The 8,805-nt window shown below is 43.3% G+C and overlaps 1 pseudogene; it reads left to right on the plus strand.

The window, feature by feature from the left end:
* Positions 1 to 7,761: 7,761 nt before the first annotated feature.
* Positions 7,762 to 8,571, plus strand: LOC137763801 (ras-related protein Rab-5A pseudogene; annotated as a pseudogene).
* The last annotated feature ends 234 nt before the right edge of the window (positions 8,572 to 8,805 follow it).

An 8,805-nucleotide genomic window follows, 5' to 3' on the forward strand; every position in this document is an offset into this window, starting at 1 on the left:
TCCCTTTTCCTCTTAGTTCATTTGTTCAAATCTCACTATCTGATACTGTGCGGATATGAAGGTTCTAACCAGACAGCATGCAAAACTAAATATTAAGCAGGAAGATAAAATGACTCTTATTTTGAATGCGGAAAGTAAAAAGACCAGAGTTTCTCTATTCTTCCTTGGAAATGAAGGAAACTGCAGACTTTGGGAGCATCACAAAGATGACTTTTTCTCCCCAGTTGGACAAGCAGCAGCCTGAAGCCTGGCAGGTTCTGCCTGCTTGTGTTTGCGCTGCCAAAAGCCTGTGATTCTAAAGCATATCAGGTTTCTAGAAAAAACAGAAGTCTACCTGTGGAGGATCGGGGAGGGATTTCCCACCCGGAGTGAGGCCTGAGGGTAAAAGGATTATTTTACCATTGTCATTTGCCAAAAATATGATTTCCTTGAGTTGCATGGAGACAAATCGGTTTAAAGAATCCGGTTTTATTTTTGTCTTATGCCCTGGAAAAATCTGACATGTGGAGTTCTTTTTTAAAGCTATGTCTTTTACTTATTTTATTTAATTTTTTTACTGAAGTATAGTTGAGGTACAATATTATATTAGTTTCAGGTGTCCAACATGGTGATTCAATAGTTTTATAGATTCTACTCCATTTAAAGTTTTTTTTAATATAAATTTATTTATTTATTTTTGGCTGCTTTGGGTCTTTGTTGCGGTGCGCGGGCTTCTCATTTTGGTGCCTTGTCTTTGTTGTGGAGCACGGGCTCTAGGCACGTGGGCTCAGTAGTTGTGGCACATGGGCTCTAGAGCGCAGGCTCAGTAGTTGTGGCACACAGGCTTAGTTGCTCCGCAGCATGTGGGATCTTCCCGGACCAGGGCTCGAACTCGTGTCCCCTGTGCTGGCAGGCGGATTTTTTTTTTTTTTTAGACAATAATGTTTAATTACCTCACAACTGAAGCTGCCTTTGGGGCCAAGGGACAGGAAGGAGGCAGCGAACCCAACATTCGAGCTGCACTCTAATCCTAGGTTTATTCAACACAATTCTTTTCTCTACACAACAAAGTACAAACACAATATTATCTAAAATGCTACAAAGTTACAAAACTCAAAACAGAAAATGTATAGTACTGACTGTACAATAAAAGCCAAAAAAGCAATGTACACGTTGCCAAGGTAACCTGCACAACCACCATGAATACCAACACAACGGGGGGTTCTGTAATGACCCGACAGAGCTGGCTCTCAACTTACCAGTTTCAGAGAGAAAGGGAGATGTGGGTTTGTGGGTTTGTGTGTCTGTGTGTGTGCACGCACATGAGTACATGTGAAAAGAACCATTTTGGGTATTTGGCCCTAGAGGTCAGAAGAGGACTCGAGCAGGGGAGCAGGGCCACGCTAACAGGAATGGCAGCTGCGTAAAAGCACACCCTTTCCTGTGGGACCCTGCAGGCCAACAGGTTAGGGCACGACCAGCCCACCAGATGGGCCCCACGGCATCTGTGAAATGGGAAAACATGCTCCCAGGCTGGGGCTGTACCACTGCCTGGAGCCCCCTGCTCATCCCTGCTGGCTTTGCCACTAAACTGACTCTTAGGAACTAGAAACGTGGAAGGCTTTCTAGCCAGAAAACTGGAGGGCATCTTTATAAGCACGACCCCAAACCAACAACACTCCTGCAGCCGGAACTCTGCCGCCAGGGGAAATGTAGCAATTAACTGCCTTCACCTTCGAAGCCTGGCAGGCGGATTCTTAACCACTGCACCACCAGGGAAGTCCCATTTAAAGTTTTAATAAAATATTGGCTCTATTCCCTGTACCACACAATATATCCTTGTAGCTTATTTATTTTATACACAGTAGTTTGTACCTTTTAATCCCCTACTCCTATCTTGCCCCCTCCCCCTTCCCACTACCCACTCACTGGTAACCATTAGTTTGTTTTTTATATCTGGAAGTCTGTTTCTGTTTTGTTATATTCATTCATTCCTTTTATTTGTTAGATTCCACACATAGGTGATATCATACAGTATTTGTCTTTCTCTGTCTGATATTTCACTTAGCATAGTACCCTCCAGGTCCATCTGCGTTGTTGCAAATGGCAAAATTTCATTCTTTTTTCTGTCTGAGTAATATTCCATTGTGTATGTATGTATGTATATCCTCTTTATCCCTTCATCTGTTGATGGACACTTAGGTTGCTTCCATATCTTGGCAGTTGTAAATAATGCTATGAACATTGGGGTGCATGTATCTTTTTGAATTAGTGTTTTTGTTTTCTTTGGATATATACCCAGGAGTGGGATTGTTGGGTCATATTGTAGTTCTATTTTTAGTTTTTTGAGGAACTTCCATACTGTTTTCCACAGTGGCTGCACCAGTTTACATTCCCACCAACAGTGTATGAGGGTTCCCTTTTCTCCACATCTTCACCAACATTTGTTATTTGTGTTCTTTTTGATGATAGCCATTCTGGCAGGTGTGAGGTGATATCTCATTGTGGTTTTGATTTGCATTTCTCTGATGATTAATGATGTTGAGCATCTTTTCATGTGCCTGTGCCATCTGCGTTTCTTCTTTGGAAATATGTCTATTCAGGTCTTTTGACCTTTTTTAAAAAAATTTATTGATTTTTTAATTTAAATTTTTGGCTGTGTTGGGTCTTCGTTGCTGCATGCAGGCTTTCTCTAGTTGCGACGAGCAGGGGCTACTCTTGGTTGTGGTGCAGTGACTTCTCTTGTCGCAGAGCATGGGCTCTAGGCGCATGGGCTTCAGTAGTTGTGGCACGTGGGCTCAGTAGTTGTGGCTCGCAGGCTCAGTAGTTGTGGCACACGGGCTTAGTTGCTCTGCAGCATGTGGGATCTTCCTGGACCAGGGCTCGAACCCATGTCCCCTGAACTGGCAAGCAGATTCTTAACCACTGTGCTACCAGGGAAGCCCATTTTGCCCATTTTTTAATCGGTTTTTTTTTTTTTTATATTGAGCTGTATGAATTGTTTATATATTTTGGATATTAACCCATTATTGGTCATATCATTTGCAAATATTTTCTCCCATTCAGTAGGTTTTCTTTTCGTTTTGTTGATGGTGGCATGTGGAGTTATTGATTTTAATTGTCAGGTGTTTAATGTCACCCATAGCTTGCCCAGCCTGTAGAATAACTTGCTGAAATTATTCAATGCTTTCATTCCAACACAACAATCAACAGAATAATATAATCCGGCATTTCGTTTTTTGCAAAGTAGATTGAAGTTGGTATGCATCATAAACCTGGCAAATATGTGAGCCTTGTTATTTTCATTCAATAGCATCTTTAAACCTTTAAGACAGGGATGCAAACTGCTGTTATGGAACAATCTGGCCTGCCACTTGTTTTTGTAAATAAAGTTTTATTGAAACATCACCACTTCCATTTGTTTACATATTGTCTATGGCTGCTTTCCACACAACAGCAGAACTGTGGAGTTGCAGCAGAGACCACATGGCCCAAAAAGCTGAAAATATTTACTACTGACTCTTTACAGATGTCTGACCATCTCTCCTCTAAGAGGTAACATCTTCCATAGTCAGTTTCAGAATCCCCATTAGTCCTGCACTCGGGCCTTACTTTTGAAGTGAAGAATGAAAAGGTAGCATCTGTGTTGTGAGCATCTCTCCCAAGAGTACAGATATTTTGTTTTGAATAAAGAATAGGAAGAAAGCTAATAAAATTATTGTTTGTTTTCCTAGAAAATATCTTAGGCAAAGTTTCCAGCTGGCCCTCTTTGTGACATAAAATTTATGGTCATGTGTTTATGTGTTTTCAGGCACATTCAATAGTAAATAACTTAAAACATCTTATGAGAAAAAGCAATCATTCTTAAACTTTTGGTGGTTACCGACTCTTTTGGGTACCAGCAAAGGCCCAAAGAGCCTCCCTTAGGGCTAAAAATGGGCAAATGCACTCAAACTCTGCGTATAATCTCAAGCATTCACAGAGGTCTGAAGCCTACCTGTGCAGTCCAGGTAAATTACTCTTTTACTGACCGGTGAGTCTCTACAGGCAGGACTCCAGGCAGGAGCTGGTCCGAGGAGGGGGACGCGGAGGGTGCTGGGCAGTCCCAGCATCCACGGAAAATCACACCTCAGAGGCAGGCTCTTTGTTTTATAAAAGTAAAGCCTTAAAGGGTATTTAGGCTGCAGACACTAGTGTTTGGATGCCGGCTCTACATGATCTGAGGTACAAACAAAAACCTTTGTGAGCCTCTGAATTGCAGAAGCTGCAATCTGGTAGTTAGGGAATCTCTGGTAATAGAAGGCAACTGCAGAGGTCAGAGGAGATAAATGTCCCAGAAATATGCAAACACTGCACAGCTCTGAGAGTTCCATATGGGCCCCACACTTAATTGCAAGGACCTATCTCTTACCTCTTTCAGTTTTTTCTACCCATTAGTATGCAGCGCAAGTCAGGTTTGCAGAAATATCTCTGCAGAGGTAGGATGTCACATACACTTAAAGCAACTGTAATAGGGGCTTCCCTGGTGGCGCAGTGGTTAAGAATCTGCCTGCCAATGCAGGGGACACGGGTTCGAGCCCTGGTCCAGGAAGATCCCACATGCTGTGGAGTAACTAAGCCTGTGCGCCACAACTACTGAGCCTGTGCTCTAGAGCCCGCGAGCCACGACTACTGAGCCCTCGTGCCGCAACTACTGAAGCCCGCACGCCTAGAGCCCGTGCTCCGCAACGGGAGAGGCCACCGCAATGAGAAGCCTGCGCACCGCAACCAAGAGTAGCCCCAGCTCGCCGCAACTAGAGAGAGCCCGCGCACAGCAACGAAGACCCAACACGGCCAAAAATAAAAAATTAAAAATAAATAAATTAAAAAAAAGAGTCACTGGAATAACTAAATGATAACCCATCAAGTTAAAGATGGGAGCCAGGAACCCTCCAGTGAAGTCTCCACTGGCATGCCAACCCACACTGCTCAGGAGTCCTTGCCAAAACTGGTGTTCATCATTTGCATATAAACTTTGTCTATTCACCAACGGAAGAGAGCGGGTGATTTGCAAGTACCTGCTAAGTTGAGTAAACAGTTATGTGTTCTTCCCTCCAAATTCAATATGTGTGATTGGGTGCTCCTCTGGTAGGGGCCACTTCTTACAGAAATCTATTTTGTGGACGGTGGGCACCCTAGATTGGGGAGCCATAACTTCCTTGGGATGGAATGGTCCACATCACAGAGTACCTGTTCCCCGAGTCCAGCTCATGGGTGGTTCCTGTATGGTTTTATGGGTGTGGAAGGGGTGCAGAAGGAATTGCCAAAGATAAACTACAACCACCCAGAGAGCCCTGTCACACCCGTGTCAGGTTACATTGTTTGCTAGAATAATTCCGGGAGAGCAAAGCCTCACCACCTGGGTAGTTAGCCACGCTGTTTGTCTGCAGGCATCGCAAAATGCTGCCCAGACCCAACAGAGCAACAGGTTTTAGTCCTGATGAAGTAAAAATAAACAAGAAAGGTAATAAACTTTCGCCTTGAATGCTGGGTGATTCATTGCTTAGCCTTGATATTTTCTCTGTTAAATTATAATTGTTTCTATAGGTATGTGATCAGTTTATTCTTTTTTCAGTGTGAAAGAGAAAAAACTGGGGCACTCCCCATCTGCAAGTCTGCAAGTAGCAGGGCACTTTCCCCTCTGGCCCTCCCTCTTTCCTTCCCTCTCCCTCTCTTTCTAAGATTGGGGACAGTTTAGTAGCAAGGGGCTGGACTAAGAGTTAAAGAAACTGGGGGTCGACTTGAGCTTCAAGTTTGCTGAGTTGCCTCAGGCAAATCCTTTAACCCTGTTGGGTTTGTTTCTTCAGCTATAAAAAGAGAGCTTAGGAGGAGATGGTTTCTAAATCCCCTTCTAGCTCTGAAATGTGATTTTGTGATTGCTTGGGAATACCTTGGGACATTCAAAGAATCTTTGACTCCCACAGAGGGAACAGAGTTCCAGGAGGGACATGGCCTGTATATTACTTAAACAACAGAATTTCAATAAGGCTTTTCCCATTAAGGCATTTGGTGCAGGCAAGCATTTTACAATAAACTTCCCATGAGCTCATTTAAAGCACCATTAAAAAACAAACATATTTTGGGACTTCCCTGGTGGCACAGTGGTTAAGAATCCACCTGCCAATGCAGGGGATGTGGGTTTGAGCCCTGGTTCGGGAAGATCCCACATGCCACGGAGCAACTAAGCCCGTGTGCCACAACTACTGAGCCTGTGCTCTAGAGCCCGCGTGCCACAACTACTGAGCCTGTGCACCGCAACTACTGAAGCCTGCGCACCTAGAGCCCATGCTCGGCAAGAAGCCACCACAATGAGAAGCCCGCGCACCGCAAGGAAGGGTAGCCCCCCACTCACTGCAACTAGAGAAAGCCCGCGCGCAGCAAGGAAGACCCAACATAGCCATAAATATATAAATACAAAAATAAATAAATACATAAATAAATAAATTTATTTAAAAAATAAAAAACAAACATATTTTTTAGAGTGAGCTCCTTCTAATTACCTGTTATTAGAGCTTCATGTTTCCTTCCAATCTTGAGTTCTGGGCATCTGTAGCTGCCCAGGAAACTGTAGCTGTCAAGAAAGATAATTGGGGGCTTCCCTGGTGGCGCAGTGGTTGAGAATCTGCCTGCCAATGCAGGGGACACGGGTTCGAGCCCTGTTCTGGGAAGATCCCACATGCCATGGAGCAACTGGGCCCGTGAGCCACAACTACTGAGCCTGCATGTCTGGAGCCTGTGCTCCGCAACAACAGAGGTCACGACAGTGAGAGGCCCGCGCACTGCAATGAAGAGTGGCCCCCGCTCGCCGCAACTAGAGAAAGCCCTCGCACAGAAACGAAGACCCAACACAGCCAAAAAAAAAAAAAACAAAACAAAGAACAGTTTAAAAAAAAAAAAGATAATTGGTTTGATAAACACTGTAGATACAATGACTAAAGCATATAAACTAAATGGATTTGTCCTAATCTCCCTTCCTGAGTTCTTCCCACTCTCCTGCATCACAGCCTCTATCATTTAAAACAGTGATGTAAAAGGTAACATTTACCCAGTGCCTAATTGCCAAACACTGTTCTAAGGGTTAACACTAAACATAGCACTCACAATATTCCAAGTCTTACATTTGTTAATTTAGCAAGTTCTCCCTACAGTCCTATAAGGTAGGTACTTTTATTATCCCTATTTAACAATGAGGAAACTAAGGCACAGACAGCTTAAGTAACTTGTCCAAGGTCACACAGCTAATAAGTGGCAAAAGCAAAATTTGAAGGTGGTAGGGCTCCAGAGCTCAGACTCTCAACTACTTTACCATAGTGCATTATACTCGGGCATGCAAGAATTCAGGAAACAATGTTTTATAACAGAAGTTTTTAAAATGTCATTTCATCTAGTATTTTATCATCCAAGCAAAGGCTAATCTAGAGATGATTTGGAATGACAAAATGATTTCCATCTAATAATCTTTCCATTTAGTAATCTTTTATGCTGATAATAATCAGCATAAAAGCAACAGCTCCAAGATTTTATGGAACAGCCAAAGATGTTTCAGTACTTTCTTTTTATCTCTGCTCCCATAGTGAATTTCTGAAAAAAACTGCCAGAAGGCGTCTATTTTAAACCAAGTTAGAGAGTCTCAGCCTCAGCCTCCTCTCCGCTCCGCCCGGGACCTGCAGCCGGAAGCTTCGGAGCCGCGGCCCCAGGCACTGCGGTCTCAGGTTTCTTTACCTCCAGAAAGAAAACAATTGACACCTTGCATCCTGGAAGTTCATTTAAGAGGCTGAAATTAGAGACTTCTTTCAAATTTGGACATGGCTAATCGAGGGGCAACAAGACCCAACAGGCCAAATACTGCAAATAAAATATGCCAGTTCAAACTAGTACTTCTGGGAGAGCCTGCTTTTGGCAAATCGAGCCTAGTGCTTCGTTTTGGGAAGGGCCACTTTCATGGATTTCAAGAGAGTACCATGGGGGCTGCTTTTCTAGCCCAAACTGTGTGTCTTGATGACACAACAGTAAAGTTTGAAATATGGGATGCAGCTGGTCAAGAACAATACCACAGCCTAACACCAATGTACTACAGAGGAGTGCAAGCAGCCATAGTTGTATATGATGTCACAAACGAGGAGTCCTTTGTCAGAGCCAAAAACCGGGTTACAGAACTTCAGAGGCAAGCCAATCCTAACATTGTAATAGCTTTATCAGGAAACAAGGCTGACCTCACAAATAAAACAGCTGTCAATTTCCAGGAAGCACAGTCCTATGCAGATGACAACAGTTTATTATTTATGGAGACATCAGCTAAAACATCAATGAATGTAAATGAAATATTCATGGCAATAGCTAAAAAGTTGCCAAAGAATGAACCACAGAATCCAGGAGCACATTCTGCCAGAGGAAGAAGAGTAGACCTTACTGAACCCACGCAGCCAACCAGGAGTCAGTGCTGTAGTAACTAAACCTCCAGTTTAAACTAACTGGAATGTTCTTCTGCTTCCTAATTGTTAATAACAGTGGAACTGGAGCATTTAACCAGCCCAGTATGACTTCCAAAAAGAAGAGACTTACAATAGCCAAGTTTCTAATACAGAATTATATTAAGCGTTTTGAACTTAATTTTTAATAACATGCATGTGACCCTCTGACTAGTGTTTCAGCAGTGGAAGGGGGAAATGAGAGCTGTGTGTACACTTGTTTCTTTGGAAGGTTAGCGGGACTCACTTCTCTTCACCAGTGATATAAACAAATGACTCTGAACCCACAGGTAACCAGCCAGTTCTGTGAAAAAGATTT

The sequence above is a fragment of the Eschrichtius robustus genome, chromosome 4 (assembly GCF_028021215.1).
Source record: "Eschrichtius robustus isolate mEscRob2 chromosome 4, mEscRob2.pri, whole genome shotgun sequence".
Lineage (NCBI taxonomy): Eukaryota > Metazoa > Chordata > Mammalia > Artiodactyla > Eschrichtiidae > Eschrichtius > Eschrichtius robustus.